This window comes from Apium graveolens, chromosome 9 (genome assembly GCF_009905375.1).
Source record: "Apium graveolens cultivar Ventura chromosome 9, ASM990537v1, whole genome shotgun sequence".
NCBI classification, from domain to species: Eukaryota; Viridiplantae; Streptophyta; class Magnoliopsida; order Apiales; family Apiaceae; genus Apium; species Apium graveolens.
Genome location: NC_133655.1, coordinates 174,027,564 through 174,048,136, shown reverse-complemented (window position 1 = coordinate 174,048,136; position 20,573 = coordinate 174,027,564). Strand labels below are relative to the sequence as shown.

The 20,573-nt window shown below is 34.0% G+C and overlaps 1 long non-coding RNA gene across 1 annotated transcript; it reads right to left on the bottom strand.

The window, feature by feature from the left end:
• Window positions 1-3,458: 3,458 nt before the first annotated feature.
• On the bottom strand, window positions 3,459-11,580 carry LOC141683233 (uncharacterized). Its single transcript, XR_012560181.1, has 4 exons — window positions 11,476-11,580; window positions 11,237-11,329; window positions 11,025-11,113; window positions 3,459-3,604 (listed from the first exon to the last, which is right to left on the bottom strand). It is a non-coding gene; the product is annotated as an uncharacterized LOC141683233 (long non-coding RNA).
• Window positions 11,581-20,573: the final 8,993 nt, after the last annotated feature.

Sequence of the window (20,573 nt, the reverse complement as noted above, 5' to 3'; positions counted from 1 at the left end):
TATCCAAATTTGGTATTAAAATCGTATCGTCTTTTAGTTACTTAGCGGCTAAGTAACCTATTTTCGGACCCCATATGTAAATATAATTATCAAATTATTAAGTAAATAAAATGTGTGATGGTTTTGTCAGCTATGTGTTGTTGTGGTATCAATTGTTTGTGATTGTTGGATGTGGAGATTAATTTTGTAATTAATTATCGAGCTTTATGAATTGAATTCATTTATAAAGTAATTTTATTGAATAATTATTCTTACAAATGCTAAAATTGTTTCAAAAATTATTTTTGTTATTTTATAATTTTATTTATTATTTTTAAGAGTTTATAAAATTCAAAAATCAATATTTTATTGATTATTTATCTTTAAATGATTTTCTGATTTTATTTAATTGTAAAATCAGTATTTAATTCCAAAATTCTTCAAAAAAAATTATGAAAATTTTATTTTATTAAGTTTGGAATATTTCAAGAATTTTAAAATTATTTTGGAAATTTTCTGGCTTTTATTTAACTGCAAGCGTATTAGTTAAAATTGTAAAATACGGGTCTAAATGCGCGTTCCAGAATTTTTTTTTTGAATTATAAAATTTTTATAAAAAAATTAGTTTTAGGTATCTCGGGAATTTTAAATAAGTTCTGATAAAATTCCAGACAGTGATTACCGTAAATTATTTATTAAAAACGTTAGTGGCGGTACGAAATAAGAAATAGAGGGGATAAAATGAAATAAAGAAAATGAAAGAAAAAAAAAAGAATATTACTAACAAAACCCCCCACCCCCCCTGTTTTCTCCCACGCGCCCCCATTTTATCACTTGTTCTCTCGCTCTCCTCTCTCTCGCGATTCTCTCAATCTCTCCCATCTCTGTTCAATCTCTTTCTCTCTGCAGCTTCTCTCTTCTCCTTGTATCAATCAACATATCATTTCTTCCCATAGTTTCCCTCTCCTTCTTCACTCTATTTTTCCCCTCAATTTTCGGTAAGTGTAGCCTTTTTCCGGTCGCCGCCCTTCGCTGTTTCGGCGAGGTGGTGGCGCTTGTGCCATTGTGTGCGTGTGTTTGGTTGAGTTGTGTCTCTTATGTGTATATATATATATATGTTATATATATGTGTATGCGTGCAGTTGTTTTGTGGTGGAGTGCTGTCTCTGTTCCGCGTTTCCCTTGCTGTGTTGCCGCCTGGTTTCTTTCCTTGTTTGGTAGCGCGTGTGCGCGTGTTGCCCTACTCTGTTGTTGCCGATTGGAATTATGAATATTGATGGAATAATTAAATTATTTTGCTAATTCTCTGCAGAATTATTTGATTAATTTATGAAATAATTTTTTCATTTGGGAAGATATTAATGGAATCGATGGAATTCGCGATATCGAAAACCCGTGAATTTTATCACCTTCGGCGATGAGCCTCGGCGAGCCGACGGTGGACGATGATGATTAATTCTGAGTACTAAATTATAAATAAATTAAAATTAGTTTGTGAAATAAATTTCGAAACGAAAAATGAATAATAATAAATAATTGTAAATAAGGAAAATGTATCGGTGGTTGGGACTTGCGAATTTGAAATTGGATTGGTTGTTGTGTTGTGAATTTGACGTCGAATTGTTCGACGGGCAGGAATTGTTCGACGGGCAGGCCGATAAACAAATGAGACGCTGCCCGATTTTCAGGAAATTAATTCTGAACGTACGGGAACAGAACCTGTAATTATCAGAGACGTCGAACAAGGATATATAATTAAATTTTACGAAACTTATGTGGCGTGACAAGATGTTTTGTGAATAATTGATTACCCTATTTTCAAAACAACAAATATACGTGTTTTCCGAAAATAAATACCGAACCGAACTCTAAAGATGTGAACCCTAATTTCTATGTGTATTTTAATAATACATATAAATATAAGTTGGATTATGAAATCGCGTGGGTAGAATTGATAGTGGTTTTAAGTTAAGCGAAGCGATTATCTGAATTAGGGTATTTTAACCCTGTAGGTCCTAGTCGGAAGACCCGAGATTTGACGTTGGACTAGGAATGATCTAGGGATTAGTCGACGAGATCAACAAAGTTTCAATCGAAGGACCTGTGTATTGAGATTGTAGCCAGGATAGAATAGTGGTCTGACGATAAAGCCACATGTTCAAGGAAATCTAAAAGTCAACCGATAATAGTGGTTAAAGCTTATTGAGGCAAGTATTCCCGAACATTCTTTTAACTATTGCAAGTATTCCTGATTTTTCTTTCAAATTACTGTAAATATTTCTTCGTTTCTATTCTAAGTTCAGAATAGTTAAATGTTTTACATTTCTCTGCAATAACTCTTATTATGCATGATCCTTTTATTCTTATTCCTATATTATCGATTGCTCTCTTGAGCAAATGCCCATTCTTTCGGGTTATTTGCGAACCCTGAATTGGGATGTTTTGAATTCAAAATGATTTGATATCAAAATACTCCATGGGCTGGATAGTGATATTTTGGGGATTGATTTTTACTTAATCCTAAGGGTCGGGACATAACCGATGCCTTGAGATGGGCCGTAGTGCCTGGGGACCCGACTGGATCTATACAGGTATGTATAGATCTGCACTGTATCCTGACTGATCAGTAGGATATAGATGCGAACTAGTGTCCAGTCTAATTTATTGTTGATCGCCATTAACGGCATTCTTTCTTGAAATGTTTTTATGATTCCAAAACCGGACAAAACCCTGATTCAAGAGATGAATCGGGGAATCGCTTGTCATTTTTGAATTTATAGTTAAAGGCTGGTGACATCCAACGTTTATTCGCTCAACTCACTCAAAATAAATAGAATTGTTTAAAATTGTTTTAAAATTTTGTCCGAAAATTTTTATTTTGATACTAATGCTTGAAACTCAAATTATATACTTGCTGTGCATTTTTGGCTCACTCTTGCTTTGTAAATTCTTATTTTTGCCAGAAACAGATAAGGATAAAAGTGAATAGCTTTGATAGATAGCAGAAGCTAGAGAAATTTTCGCTGCGAGAGGTTGAAGGTATTAGAAGAATGTGACAAGAGCATTAGTTCAAAGGTATGTACACTTGTATTTTAGTTATTGTAAGATGTAAAGTGTTAGATTCTTATTTCATACCATAACCTGTAAACGATCCGGATTCAAGGGGTTAATTGAATATTCTTTTGTTTCATGTAAAGATTATTTTCGTGACACCAAATCTTGACCCCGGATTTGGGTTATTACAATAGATCTGGGGTATTACTGCCACTAACTACCTTTCTAAACCTATATAATCATTATATAAATATATAATTACCCCTTTTCTACTACTACTCAAGATCTTTTAACGTTAAGGTGTGAAAACAAGAACAACTTACCAACTTTATTACAACAACCCAAATAAACTGTCTTACAAACCTTCTTTATTATAAACCAGTTATCTACATAAATTTTAAACTAAGTTTCTTTTATTCGAACCATATCTACAATTGTTCCTGCTACACCTGCTCGGGCTTCTCAAAACTCTCTTCTGGTATTGGAATTAGCACCCTTGGTGCTAGAGGATCCCGCCGTCTGACGCGCTTCTTAACCACTCGGGTACGGATGGTTTCAATCTCAACTTTAACTGTAAAACAAGGTGAATAAGAATAATAGGGGTGAGCCAAAATTGCTCAACAAGCCTGCAACAATTATATATAGTGTAAAAAGAGAAAGTTAAATGACCGGTAATCTCCTGGTTTGCGCAACCATCTGATTCTGTAAAGAATAATGAAAGCCAATATCGGTGAGTACCAAATGAATTAGACTGGACACAAAAACAAACATATGCACTATAACCTGCTGATCAGTCAGGATATAACGCGGATCTATACCCAACTTCATAGACCCACTAACATATAGGGTACCCAGGCACTATGGCCTAAAAATTAAGGGTTCGGTTCATACCCGACCCGTAGCTTAACCATCCAGTCCATAGCTTAGCATCCGGCACAATCTGTATGCTTTTGATGTATCTCAACATCGGAATATATCAGAGTATATGTATATGTGTGTATATAACTATTGGAATATGAAAAGAGGATTTATTAAATTAGGAGAATTCAGGAATCGAAATGAAATAGGAATAAAGGAACAACAATTGTGTATCAGTGTTTATGAACAATAATTATCAGGGTATAGCTGTCATGAAAAATTGAAAGCAGCTCACTATTCTGAACGTAGAATAGGGGAAAACTTTCCTGCTATACGCTCTGCTTCAGGTATTTCACAGCTCTCTATCTCTGGCTTGATTCGCCTCATTGGTGTTGTTTCTATCAAAGAAATATATTCATTTAGTTATTTCTATCGTACCTCAGACTAGGACCACGTAGCCCTTATCGTCTACCCATATGATTATATATGACTCGTATAAGTACTATCGAGCAATTAGGACTTAAGTACTCACATAAATCACATATCACATAAGGCACATAATTAATTTAGACTTACAAATATTTTTAGAATCGAAATCGGATCTATATTCGCATTAACAAACAATATCTCACTCGTTTCCTAATTTTCTGAGATTTATTGGACTCGTATTTATACATAATAAGGCCTATAATCAAATATGTACCGAAAACTGACTCGCTTCCAAAAGAAATTATGATTTATAACTATTTTTAATGGAATGGGGTCATTTTTCTGAGTCTAAGGGTCTTCGTTTCGATTAAATCCGATAAACGGTTTAATTACTACGCAATAAACAAGAATTAATCAATTAACAGTCAATTATAATTAATTATTCAAACATAAATAAGCCTCAATCATATTTTAAATCATTATCTAGGAGAAATCAAATTTAAAAATTATTTTCCCTAATTTTTGGATTTAATTTGAATTTATTACAAATTATCCAATGAAATTGATTAAATATAAATAATTAATCAATTTAAATAAATAATAAGTAATTCGAAAATAAGTAAATAAATAAATAAAGAAATACATTTCCGAATTTCTAAAATTTGGAACACAACTTGAATTTATTATGAATTATTCAAGTAAACTGATCAATTACTAAATAATTAATCAGTCTAAATAAATAATCCACAAATAAGAAATAATAAATTAAATAAATAAATAAATCAATCAATAAATAAATAAACATATTTTTGAATTTCTAAATTAAGAAAATAATTTAGAAATTATTTACAAAATAAATCAGATTGTTAATCAAATTATTTATTTGATTTACTAATTAATAAAACTGATTTTTCCGATTTTTTTAAAATAAAATTAAATAGAAAATGCAGAAACATTTTTTGAAAAATCAATTTGGGGGAAATAGGATCAAAACCGGGTCGAAACCGGCGATGGTGGTCGTTCTCCGGTGAGCCAAACAACGACTAAAATGTATGGTTTCATGCTCGATTCTTCTGCGTTTTCGATCAACAACAACACATGAACCTTCCTCCTCCTTCCCTCGTCGACTTTGAAGCTGGAAAACGGAGAAACGCCGCCGACAACGGCAGTTTCGGACGAACTCAAAATGAGAACAAAACTCGACCAAACCGGTACTAAATGATTACAAATCAAACGATCTACACATCTATAACACTCAAAATCATCTCAACAGACTCAATCAAAGTACCCAAATCAAAATCAAACCCGGAAATTATGATTCTAAAATTGAATAATCTAAACACGAAATTGATAACAGAAATGGAGAGAGAATTCAAAAAGTTATAAATCGGTTACTTACATGTTTGATTTGGTGAACAGAAACACGATCAAACTTCGATTTAATTCCAAGAACTCCAAACTCTAATTGCAGAGAAATTGCGAAATTTCTTGAATTTTCTGATTTTTTTATAATTTATAATTTATTAATTATTTGTAAATTAGTTATTGATATTAGTAACAGTAATACCCCTAAATAAAATTAAGACCCTAATTATACATCTAATAAAATTAACTGGCCCTTAATTTTATAATTTTTGGCTATTAATTTTGAATTTTTATATATATCCAATAAATACAAAATATATGTTAAAAATTCCCAAAAATTGTGAATAATACTAATATGCAAAGAAAAATGATATTTGATAATTTCATGATCCTATAAAAATAAAAATGTGATTTTTGTGGGGCTTTTGACACCCGAAGAGCCCGAAAAGTCGTTTTTCGCGAAACGAGAAAATTTGTAAAACGTTTGGATGTTCAGAATATTGCAAATACCCGATAATTACCTAGAACACACTCTTACAAAATAGAATACATGTAGTATCTAACAGTTATGGTTTCACAATTTAACACTCTTAATAACATATTAAAACACATAATTTACCTTTATTAAGATATAATACACGCGTAATTTCTCAGTCGGTACATCCTTCCCCCCTTATTAGGATTCTGTCCTCAGAATCTTGCTGGGAAAATAACTGGGGATACTTTTCTAACATTTCACTTTCAAGTTCCTCGGTTGACTCTTCAACCACGAGATTTCTCCACAAGACTCTTACTAATGGTACATACATATTTCTCAATACTCTCTCTTGCCAATCTAAAATTCTTATTGGTTGTTCTATATACGACAAATCAGCTTGAAGCTCTATCGGCTCATATTCTATTACATGCCTCGTATCAAGATTATATTTCTTTAGCTTTGACACATGAAACACATTATGGATATGCTGCATCTAGGGTGGTTAGGCTAATTCGTATTCAACCTTTCCAACTCTATTCAAAATTTCAAATGGACCAACATATCGTGGTTTCAGTTTGCCTTTATTGCCAAATCTAGTCAATCCTTTCCATGGTGATATCTTCAGTAATACATGCTCTCCTTCTTGGTAATCCACATCCTTTCTGGTTTGATCTGCATATTTGTGTTGTCAATTTTGTGCTGCTTCGAGTCACTTTTGGATAAGTTCTACTTTTTCCTTGGTCTGTTGAATCAGTTCTGGACCTAGAATTTTGCGTTCTCCAACTTCATCCCAACATGTAGGTGATTTACACTTCCTTCCATATAAGGCTTCATAGGATGGTATTCCAATGCTAGCATGATAGCTGTTGTTGTAAGAGAATTCCACTAGCGGTAAGTGTTCGTCCCAACTGCCTTCAAAATCTATTACACATACACGTAGCATGTCTTCTGTCAGATATATTTGAGATGTCATGTCTAATATTATTTATGTTTAGTTTTCAGAACTTAACAAACAGGACAAATCAGGACTTACTGAAATCAGGACTTACTGAAATCAGGACTTAATGGAAGTCAGAACTTAATATCAGAACTTAAGGTCATATCAGAACTTAAGTGCGGGAAGACTTACAGTTAAGGAAGGAAGCTGATTTACAGGAGAAGATCGAGACTAAAACAAAAGAAGATATGCATGGAAAGAGTTAGAAGACTGGAAGACTTGTAGAAGATATCTGACTGATATATTTTAGGAGACATAATTGTATTCCTTATCAATTAGAAGTTATCTTGTAACTGTGTACTATATAAACACAGACTTAGGTTTTAACTATATGTGTTATCATTATCGAGAAGATTATATATTGTAACCTAGTAGCTCTTAGTGATATTTGTTCATCACTGAGAGAGAACAACAGTTCAGATTGTAACAGAGTTTATTTAATATACTTGATCTTTGTTACATACTTTTGTTAAATCGATTTGATTGTAATAACACTGTATTCAACCCCCTTCTACAGTGTTGTGTGACCTAACAAGTGGTATCAGAGCTGTTCTATTAATACACATACAGTAAAGATCCAAACAATCATGTCTGAAGAAACACAGACTCCAACCAAGCCCACCAAAACTCAAGAAACTCAAAACACTCAAACCCACAGTCGATATGAGACTATTAGGGTTCCCATACTTAGACCTTCTGAGTATCCCATATGAAAAGTAAAGATGGCTATGTTTCTGGAAGGTACAGATCCAGAATACCTTGACAGAATTAATGAAGGACCACATAAGCCAATTAAGCTCTCTGTTGTAGTTGCTGATCAACCAGCAAAGACCATACTAAAGGAGAAAGGTGAGTATACAGCTGGAGACATCTCATCTATTACCAAGGATACAAGGGTAAGGCGTTTTCTATATAGTGTCATTGATAATGTCATATCAAACAGGGTAATTCATTGCAAGACTGCAAAGGTGATATAGGATGTTTTGGAGACAAGATGTCAGGGAACTGATGCAATCAAGAAGAACAGGAAGACTATACTCACTCAAGAGTATGAGCACTTTGACTCAAAAGCTGACGAGTCATTAACTAATTTATATGACAGGTTTACCAAACTCTTGAATGATCCGTTACTGGTGGACAAGGAATGTGATCTTGAAGATTCAAATATAAAATTCCTTTTAACTCTTCCTGAAAGTTGGGATTTGAAGTCTACTACCATAAGAGACAACTATGACCTTACTGAAACTACTCTTGATGAAATTTATGGCATGCTCAAGACTCATGAACTTGAGATGGATCAAAGGAGCAAGAGGCATGGAAGAAAGTCAAGGATAGTTGATCCTAAAGTTGAGAAGGAATCTCCTAAAGTTGTTGCCTCAAAGAGGGGCAAATGAAATGCTCTCATCATAAAGTCTGATTCAGAGTCATCATATTCTAATAATGATGATTCAGAAACTGGAAGTTTACCTAAAATGGTTGCTGATGAAGAGATGATGAAACTGTGTGCTCTTATGATGAAGGGTATCAGAAGGATAGCCTACAGGAAATTCAAAAAAGGCAAGAAGTTTTCCAGGAAAAGTGGAAGTTCTGATAAGAAAGGGTTCAGAAAGTCTAAAGGCAAAGGAGGAAAGTCTGACATAGGAGACAACTCAAGTGTCAAATGCTACAATTGTGGTGAAAGAGGCCACATATCTCCTAACTGCAAGAAAGAAAAAAGTGACAAAGGCAAGGCACTTGTCACAAAGAAGAAAAGCTGGACAGGCACTTCAGATTCTGACATAAGGTGAACTATGCCTTGATGGCAAATGCTGATGGCAGTCATGAAACTGCTGAATTAAAGATACCTCAAACAACTTATGCTTTTCATACAGATTATATTACTGAGTTGAGATTATATCTTAAAACCATGTTTATTAGTTATAAAGATCAGACTTTAACATGTGAAAGATTAACATCTGAAAATCTTGCTTTCAAAAAGAGGAATGACTATTTAGAAAAAGAGTTAGTTATGTTTCATCAAACTCAGAAAGAAAGAGATGATGCTTTTTATGTTAGAGATGAAGTGCTAAAATTGAATGAATCTCTAAAAACTGAGTTAGAAAAGGAAAGAGAAATTATCAGAACTTGGACTAACTCTGGCAGAACAACTCAGAATTTATTAAGTAGTGGAAACTGGAAAGAGGGCTTAGGTTATGGAGATGATAAAAGTGAGAAAAGAACTGAACAAATTGTGTTAATTGTTGTTAAACAGACTACTAAGCCAAAAGTAAATCCTGTTAAGTTTCACTACAAGAATCTGGTCAATAGACATTGGTTTCTGGCCGATGTCTATGTTATTTCTTAACCGATGTTGATGTCGGTGATGTCTATTCTAGACATCGGTCATACACCGATGTCTTTTATCCCATTAAACATCGATTTCATTATGAAAAACTGATGTCTATTTGGCCAATTAAACATCACTTTGGCCTAATGTCTATATAGGTCGTAAACATCAGTGTACACGTATAAAACTGATTTGTATTTTATTGATAGACATCACTTTTTACACAATAAAAGTGATGTATATTTAATTATTACACTACTTACACAATAAAAAAATTACTTTTGGACCAAAATAACAACCAAAAATGAATTCAATATTAACAAAAAATATTTCAATATTATCATTCTCACATTAAAGAGTAAAAAAAATATTACTTGCATATTCCTATTCTATTAAAATTAAAATTTTAATACATTAATCTGTAAAAATGTTTCCAGCTTGAATTATAGTTTTTAGTTGAACATGCTCCAGGAGGGAGAGGTGCCTGAGATCCACTCGTTTCATTGTATACATCTTTGACTATATATTCCAGATAGAGCAAACAGCATAGCTTAGGAACAAATATTATGAAACAGTATATAATCCTATGGTATTAAAATAACAGATGAAATAGACATGCAAAAAAATTGGTAGTTGCATATAGGAGGGATGGCTCAATTAAGTATGAAAGATTTCGCACCCACACTGCAAATCAAAGATATCTACCTATCTATTTATATAGAGTGATCTACAGAATACATTTAAGTAGTTAAAGTAATTTTTAAGTTTCATACATTGCTGATAGGTGAAGCCAGATAAAGAAAATTTTGGCATTCAAAAATTTAATGACAAGTAAGAATATATAAGAGTCAGAGAGATAAGTAATAATATTACAAATAAACTTCAAACACAAGCAATAACCTTCGGTAATTTTATTTCCATTCATCACCAAACAAACAAAAAAAACTCATGTATAATCAATCTAAAGAATAAATGACAAAATATTGCAGGTTAAGATATTCTGATCAAAACCAATTAATACACACTATTTAAGCCTTATTTGCCTAAAAAAGTTATAGCTTAAAATTAAAGTCTTGTACATCCTTTGCCTCAGAGAGAAGTTACTTTTGACTTCTACAATTAAAAATAAAGAAGGTATGAAATCAAATTAAAATTTTAAAATTATTTCCTCTATGGTTGTCAATCCTTGTAAGAAGTGTATTGGTTTAGCATTTTGCATCTATCTAGCTTCTAAAAGATAGATACAGTTTCATTTATTTAACTATATAGAATGTTTAGTATCATATGGTACCTTCTAAAATCACTAAAGGATGCAAGCATAGTAAACGTTTATATTAAGTCTTTGGTACATGACCTTGCTCGGCTTTCTAAATTGACATGACATATTTTAAAACACTGCATTCCTAGGAGTTTTTTTTCTATGCTCAAAGTATTCTTTACTTGATATGTTACAATTGACTTTTACTGTTAACTGATAATATATAATCCTGGTCATCCCTTCCACAAACACCCTTTCATAGTGGAGAAAGTTTGCTTACCAGTGTTGGGTTCAATAACAAAACAACAGCAAGAGTCGTCCTTCTCCGGTTCATCTGGTTCACGTCTTCGTGTAAGATATCTACAGAAACTGCAGTTAAATGACTCACATTATTTGCCAGTGCACCAGTACAAGACATCTCCTTATACAATAGAGACTTCACAGGTTCAGGATTATAAAGACAACCACAAGTCATAGAAACATTTTGCATACATGTTAATAAGAGCAATATGCACGATGAGAGGTGAATAAAAATGGATGTTTAAATCTGCTCTAATGATCACTGAAATTTGCTTCAAAACTTGGCTGAAAAACCAGAAAATAAACAACATGAATTGTTAGCTAAAAACTGAAGAAAGACATATAACAGAGGTATAGTTATATGCGTATCTTTTTGGCACAGTCTTGTTAGCTATATATGCATACTAGGAAGAATAACTAAACATCATTACATTTCAATTCCAGAAATCGAGCTCACTTTTTGCGCTCTTCTTCAGCCTGCATCTCCATAGCTCTCTTCATACCAGGTGGAGTAATATCCCCTAGAGAAAAAAGGGGCGGATAATGAGCTTTGTGACAAGTCGCATTGTTCCTTGTCAAGAAGTATAAATTTAATAGTCCACAAATCAACAACTAAAATACTTATTTATCTCATATCCAAGGCATTTCAGGCCCCAATGTCGATAAATTTTTGGTACCTCATTAATAAATTAAAAGCACTATTTGACTTGTCACTTCATATAGAATCCACATCTGAAGCAAAAACTAGTTCTCCTTTATGTTCTTTAAGAATTGTAACTTAAATAGTTTCACCTAAATCATTGAAGTAAGAATTATACCTTAACATAAAGAACTCCATTAATAAAGATGCTAGCATTATCCTTGGTGACAACATTCTGATTTAAATAGAAATTAAAAAAAAAGTACCTAAAATAACAGCCACAACTACAACCAACTGACAAGGATCCTGTAAATTAAATTCAAAATAATTAGGGTATAACAAATAAATCCAAGTAAATTAAAATAACAAATTTAAGAAATTAGGGTTTCTTTTTAAAAAAACCCCAATTTAAGAAATTAGGGTTTTGATTTTTAAAAAACTCCCAAATTAAAGCTTACCAATTTCATCAAAGAATACTTTAGAAATATCATAGGGACCCTATTCATACTTAAAACTTACCAGTTTGGACACGAGCAAAGGAGATACGAGAGAAGTGGTAATGGTGAGTCCGGCAACGCGGAGGTGAGTAGAGAATAGATGGGTGATTTGTGGTGGAGGGAGAGAGAGAGATAATTGAGATGAAAGTTTTGATAGTAATTGGTAGGAAAGGGAGGGGAAATTTTGACAATATTTCACAAGGGGGAAATAAATTAAAGTGGCCCGCGCTGATTTTTTTAGGCAATTTTAGACATCAGTTTCTAAATAATCGATGTATTCAACTATCAAAGACATCAGAAAAATACGGGATGATGTTATTATCTCTTTTAACATCAGTGACATTAGCAACTGATGTCTAATGTGTGATGTATATTCAACTTTTTCTTGCAGTGTTTGTAGCAAAAACTGTAAAGTCTGATTCTGAAAAGATGAAAGAATCTAGGACAGAAGTAAAAGAAAAATCAACTTCTGACAAATTAGAACATAATAAACCAGCTGAAGTAAATATAGGCTTAATGACAAAGAAGCAGTTTAAGCATAAGCTGAAAGAGATTAGGAATGTCAACAAGGTAAAGGAAGCTAGGAAAAATAGGAATGGAAAGGAAGGTGTGAATAAAAGCAATAATTATATGCCTGTTCCTAATGCTCCTAGAAAGAAATGTTATAATTGTGGAAACTTTAACCATCTTGCTTCTTTTTGCAGGAAAAATAAAGATATAAACTCTTTACCTCCTAAATCAGGAGTTCAGAGTCAGTCTGTTAGGTTTAAGCCACAAAATCCTTGTTTTCATTATGGTAGTTTATGGAATTCCATTTATACTTGTAAGGAATATCATAGTTTGTACTATGATTATTATCAAATAAAACCTTCTTTGAAGAAAGTTAGGATTGTTCCTTCTACTGTAAAGTCTGATGCAAAGTCTGATATAAATTCTGATAAACAACATGTTAGCATAAACTCTAAAACTAAATCCGCTGCAAATACTAACAAACTTAAAAGGCCAAAGGATCCAAGTAAGTCTGGGTCCTTAAAACTAACCAATAATGGTCTTTGTGATTGCAGGGCAACAGGAAAAACATCCTAGTTATGGACAGTGGATGTTCAAGACATATAACTGGAAATAAAGCCCTGCTATCAGACTTTGTGGAGAAAGCTGGCCCAGGAGTTTCTTATGGAGATGGCAACATGGGAAAAACTCTGGGATATGGCAATATCAATCTTGGGAATGTCATCATTGAAACAGTAACTCTTGTCTCAGGACTTAAACACAATCTTCTAAGTGTGAGTCAAATTTGTTTTAGAGGTTATCATGTGGATTTCTTTGAAGAACACTATGAAGTTGTAAGCAATTCTACAGGCAAAGTAGTTCTGAAAGGTTACAGGCATGGTAACATTTATAAAGCCAGACTTTCAACAAGTTCTGATGGTTCTGTAATCTGTCTGTTGAGTAGAGCATTAATTGAAGAAAGCTGGAATTGGCACAAAAGACTCTCTCATTTAAATTTTAACAACATAAATGAGCTTGTAAGGAAAGATCTTGTGAGAGGACTGCCAAAATCAGTATTTGCTCCTAATGGACTTTGAGATTCATGTCAAAAGGCAAAACAAAGAAAATCTTCATTCAAGAGCAAAACTGAATCCTCAATTCTTGAGCCTTATCACCTACTGCATGTTGATCTATTTGGTCCAGCCAATGTCATGTCTATTGTAAAGAAGAAATATGCTTTGGTTATAGTGGATGAGTTCACAAGGTACACTTGGGTGTATTTCTTGCACAAGAAGAATGAAATTGCATCTACTCTAACTGATCATGTCAAACAGCTGGATAAATTGGTCAAAGATTCTGTTAAAATAATAAGAAGTGATAATGGCGTTGAGTTCAAGAATTCAATTATGGAAGAGTTCTGCAAAGAGCATGGAATCAAACAGAAATTTTCTGCACCTGGAACTCCACAGCAAAATGGAGTTGTAGAAAGAAAGAAGAGGACTCTCATTAAAGCTGCACAAATTATACTTGATGAAGCAAAGCTACCAACCTACTTTTGGGCAGAAGCTGTGTAGACTGCTTGTTTTACTCAGAATTCAACTCTGATCAACAAGCATGGAAAAACACCATATGAGATGGTGAAGAAAAAGAAGCCAAATCTGAAACACTTTCATGTATTTGGATGTAAGTGTTTTGTTCTTAAGACTCATCCGGAACAGCTGTCAAAATTTGATCTAAAAGCTGATGAAGGATTTTTTATTGGATATCCACTTTCCACAAAAGCCTTCAGAGTCTACAATTTAAGAACAAGGGTTGTCATGGAATCTATGAATGTATCTTTTGATGATAAGAAGATTACTGGACTTGGAGATTTCAATGATCATGATCACCTGAGATTTGAAAATGAAGATTTAAGTTCTGATTCTGCAAATTCTGATGGCTTAAATCCTGATCCTGTAAGTTCTGACGGGTTAAATTCTGATGTCATTGAAACTGTGGTAACTACTCTAAGGGAAAATGCACCTATCCAGGGGGAGCAAGCTGAAGATCCTACCACAACTCAAAACTCTCAGGAAGCATCAGAACCTGTCACTGGCTCTTCAAGTTCTGATTCATCAAGTTCTGATGAGCCAAGTTCTGATAATTCTGGAAACTCTGATACTTTAAATCCTGATGGATCCAAGTTAAATTCTGAAGTTTCAGAGAGCACAACTACAGGGGGAGCATCAGAAAATGCTGATGGAGAAAGCATGGATCGCGGGGGAGGATCCAGTTCTAGAGAACAACTTCCATTTGCAAGGAAGTGGACTAAATCACATACACCTGACTTGATAATTGGAGATCCTGAAGCAGGTGTCAAAACTAGAACTGAAATATCAAATGAATGTCTCTATCATTCTTTTCTATCTCAGACTGAACCAAAGATAGTGGAAGAAGCTCTTCAACATGTTGATTGGGTGCAAGCAATGCAGGAAGAGTTGAATGAATTTGAAAGAAATAAAGTCTGGACCCTAGTGCCAAGACCAAAGAACAGATCTATAGTTGGCACAAAATGGGTGTTCAGAAACAAAAATGAAAGTGATGGCATTATTAAAAGGAACAAAGCAAGGCTGGTTGCTAAAGGCCACTCTCAACATGAGGGCATTGATTATGATGAAACATTTGCACCAGTTGCTAGATTAGAAGCCATAAGAATCTTTTTGGCTTATGCTGCTCACAAAAAGTTTAAAGTCTTTCAAATGGATGTGAAAAGTGCTTTTCTCAATGGAGAATTGGAAGAGGAGGTATATGTTGAACAACCTCCAGGATTTGAAGACTCAAAATTTCCAAATCATGTCTACAGATTAGACAAAGCACTTTATGGCCTTCAGCAAGCTCCAAGAGCATGGTATGGGACTTTAGCTCAATTCCTTCTGGAAAGTGGATTTTACAGAGGTACAATTGATAAAATATTGTTCTACCTCAACCATGGAAAAGACTTACTTTTGGTACATATATATGTTGATGATATCATATTTGGTTCTACAAATGCCAAACTCTGTGAAAGGTTTACAAAGCTAATGCAGTCAAGATATCTAATGAGTATGATGGGAGAACTTAGTTATTTTCTGGGACTTCAAGTCAAGCAAAATGAAGAAGGTACTTTTATCTGTCAATCCAAGTACACCATAAATTTACTGAAGAAATTTGGAATGCAAGACTGTTCAACTACATCCACTCCCATGGCCACTGCAACCAAGTTAGGTAAAGATACTCGTTCATCAGTAGATATTACTAACTACAGAGGTATGATTGGCTCTTTACTCTATTTAACTGCTAGTAGACCGGATATCATGTATGCTACCTGTCTTTGAGCAAGATTTCAGGCTGATCCAAGAGAACCTCATTTAATAGCTGTGAAAAGAATCTTCAAGTACCTCAAGGGTACAGATGATCTGGGATTGTGGTATCCCAGAGAATCAGATTTTAAGCTAATAGGTTACTAATATGCAGATTTTGCAGGATGCAAAATAGACAGGAAAAACACTAGTGGAAGCTGCCAATTTGTTGGAGGCAGGTTGGTTTCTTGGTTCAGCAAGAAACAGAAATCAATTTCCACATCAACTGCAGAAGCAGAATATATTGCTGCAGGAAGCTGTTGTGCACAGATTCTTTGGATGAAGAATCAGTTACTGGACTATAGGTTAGAATTTTTTAAAATACCTATTTACTGTGATAATCAAAGTGATATTGCTATGACAGGTAATCCAGTTCAACACTCAATGACAAAGCACATTAGCATTAGGTACCATTTCATAAGGGAACATGTGATGAAAGGTATAGTGAAATTGTATTTTGTTCCAACAGATCAACAACTAGCAGATATCTTCACAAAACCACTAAGTGAAGCTACTTTTACAAGACTGGTAAATAAACTTGGAATGGTTTCAGGTTCTTTTACTCAATCTGCCTAGTTTTTGTTCTCATGCATCAAACTTTATGATCAGTGTTTACAGATTGTCTTATCTTCATGTCATCTGTGCTTAAATTGTAATATATTAAATACTGATTGTTATCTGATGTGGAACTATATACTCTTATAGTGATTTGAATGTTCTGTGACTATTCAATCTAATGAGGATAAATGTGCTAGATGTTGACCTAGTAGTCTTTAATATATTAGAAATCCCATGTTTGAATTAGTTGTTTATGTGGAAACTCATTAACAAAAGCAAATTCTGATTTTGAGCTTAGTCAAATTTACTTTGTGTATCTTATTACTAAGTCACAAACTAATATCAGGATGAACGACATGCTTGATAAGCCTCACTTATCAAAAGAAAAGAAAATAAAAGAAAATTGAACTCAGGTACTCCTTTAATATCTAGAGTAAATATATGGAAGGAAATACTCAAGTGCATTGCTGGTATTAAGTTATATGCATTAGAAAAGCAAATAGATTTTTCTTGGTGACTTTTCACATTCTTTGATTACTTGAGAAATACTCTGATAATAGCATAAATTCGGATAACAGTTGTGACTCACTTACAGTGATAAGCCACTGTGAAAAAGAATGTTAAAAGATGCATAAAATGAGCACAAACAATTGAAGTGGATTCTTGCATAAATTTATTCTATAGTAGACTTCATCATTAGTGACAGATTTTAAGCACTTTTCTTAGTTATGCCTTATTTCTAAGATGTACTGAAGTTTATTAGACTTTAATCTTTATCTGATATTTTGCTAAATGCACACACTCTCACTCCATATGAATGATGAAAATTACTGTGGTGATTAAGTTATTTTAGATAAACAGTTAAGTGTCATTTGCATAAATTCTGAGGACAAGTTTTGATGGAAGTTCTGATGATTAAACTCTGAAGACACAAGTCAGTATTTGTATGAAGAATCACAGTAACAAACATTCACTTTTTGAGTACAGAAGCCATGTTCTGATGACCGTTAAATTCTGATGGTATTCAAGTTCTGATGTAAATCTTGATGCAAACTCTGATGCTTACGTGGTATTATTTATTTACTTGACTTATTTGTGGTAAATACTGAAATGGTCATATTTAATCAGAATATAATTAGGTGAGATAAAAACAGTCATAATCATTGAGTAAGTGGAAAACATGTTTATCTTGAAAAACTGCATGTACACATTAATTACTGCTTAGTTCTCATGCCCACTAACTCCTGCTTTAACTTTTTACTGACTGTTCACATGTTTCCAGGTGTAAATAGTCTGCCATGCTTCAAAAATGTAACTGTTATCACATGGGCTGTATAAATAAAAGAGTTCAAAGATTTTCTAATCTTTTACCTACTTTTCTTATTCTCTCATCTCTCTTATTTTCTCTCACCCACTAATATTCTCTGAAGCTATTTTTCTTACAGGCATTTTAACATACACCTTGCAAACACTCTTTTTCTCATTTGATTTTTAACAGAAATGGCACCAAAAGATATTGTTTTCAATGGAGTTAAGTTTGTTCCCAACAATTACTTGGCTATTCTTAGTAAGGGTGAAGCTCCATCAGAACTTCACTTTATTCAGGATTTCCTTGCTAACTCTGAGATTGGGTATGCTTTGACCCAACCAGAAGCCATCTCTGGAACTCAAGTGCTAGAGTTTTGGAGAAGTGGCATGTATGATGATGGTGGTGCTCATGGGTCCCCAAGTATTATATTTTCAACAGGGGAGGATGAGCATGTAGTTACTTTGGCTACAGTTTGACATATTTTACATTTGCCAGAAAACTGTGTCTACAGTTCAATAGTTGAGGAGCCTGCCCTTCAGCAGATGATGGCTAATTTGGGCTATAAAAAGACATTGGCAAAGCTTGGTCAATTGAAGAGACCTCATATAAGGAGGGAATGAAGCTTCTTCTTTGACTGCATCATAAGAACCTTTGCAAACAAGTGTTCAAACTTTGATGCAATTCCTATCCTCAGTCAGCAAATTGGGTATGCTCTGATTACTCAATCTCACTTTGATTATGCTGCTGTTGTACTAGGATTCATATGGGATAGGATGACAGAAGATAAAAATACTGTATATTTTGCTAGATTATGTCAACTTATTTATAACTTTTGTAACTCTGATGCACCCCAATTAGCAAGTGAGTTGATTTCACCATTCAAACTTGCTAAAAGAGCATTTACCGACTTATTATCTGCTGATAATAAGAAAATTGTTTTGAGACCCCTCCAAATCCCACAATCAGTCAAACAGTTTTTAGTAAATTCTGATCAAGCCACATATTCTACCATATATCCTGATGTTCAACCAACCTAACCTCCATCAGCACCTACACAACCAACTACCTCTCAACCTCAACCAACTCAACCAACAATCAGAACTTACTTCCAACCATCAGCTCAATCCTCACAACACCAACCAACAGCACATCCCATCAGACCTTCATCTTCCAAGCTTAAGAAGGCAAAGTCTGTTCCTCAACCTCCATAGAAGAGAAAAAAGATGATTCTCAGGGATGAATCTGACAGTGAAGAGGAACAAGTACAGGTTCATGCATCAGAACCTGTGACTATTAAAGCTGAAACTATGGTTTTTCAGGAAGAGAACTGCTAGTTCTGATGATAATGCAACTCCTTCACTAGCAAGAAGATTGAAGAAAATAAGAGCTAAGAGGCACATGGATAAGCCTCCATCTGAGGATACTACTGAAGCTGAGGAAGGGGATCAGGAATCTCCGATCTCATCAGAACTTGTTGTAATTGAAGTTATGCCATCCCCTACTCAAGCTTAAGATACTTTGCTAACACCTCATGTCTCTCCTATTAAAGCTACAGATGATGCTGAAGAACAAGGCACAAATTATGAAATAGATATTCACAATCTGAATATACCAACTGTTCTTTATCTGGAACTCCAACATCAGCAGCTTAGCCATCTCAAGTCAACTCTCCAATCTTAAATGTTGAGATCCCATCTACACCAACAACACCAATTATGGAGATAAATTCTGATGCTCAGAATTTAGATGAGATTGTTCCAGAATCTTCAGTTGCTTCACACACTCTAGTTCTGTCAGAAGATAATAAATCTTCCTCAAGTTCAGCAAACAGTGTTTCTGTTGATACTCCTGCTCCCATTCTAGGAAATGAGGCACTAATTGAGAAGTTTGTTGAGCAAGCTGCACCTATTTTTGTGAATATACTCACAGAGGTGTGGAGTGGACCAAGAAGTGGAATGAAACTGATTTCATTCCAAGCTCCAAAGTACTGACAGACCATATTGGTAAAGCTGATGATTTGCTCACAAATGCTGATTTTAATACACAACTCAAAATCACAACTATGTCTACCAAAAATCTTCAAGGTCTACACTACGCTACTCAAGAAAAGGTTGACAAGCTTCTTGAAAAAGCTGAAAAGCTAGATATGGAGACCAAGCTTCATAAAAAGAGGTTTATCAGACCTATTTCTGAAAAGGTTGAAGCCATTGAGAAGATTCAAGAGAAGCAACAGGCCCAAATTGTCGAGGTCCTGCAAAATCAAGCTTCTCAAAAAGCTCAATTGGATGAACTCCAATCTTCAGTTGAACTTCTTCTCTCTCTCTCTTATTAACTAATGATACCAAAAAGGGGGAGAATATTGTTAAGTCAAAATGCTCTAATGATCAAATACTGAAGAAGAAAGATGATGAAGCTGATGACCAGGGAAACCCTAGCCAGGGTAGAGGTCAAGTTCAAGGTAAAGGGCAGAGCAGCAAGGTTTCTTCTAGGAAAATAATTACTGATGCAATCAGATCTTCTATTCAAAAGAAGACAAGTTCTGAAGCTGCTCAACTCAAAATCTGATAGCAAATACTGATACTTAAAATCTGATATCAAGTTTTGATGAGTAAAGTCTGATGACAAAGCCTGATGTTTTAATACAAGGTGGAAGTCAAGA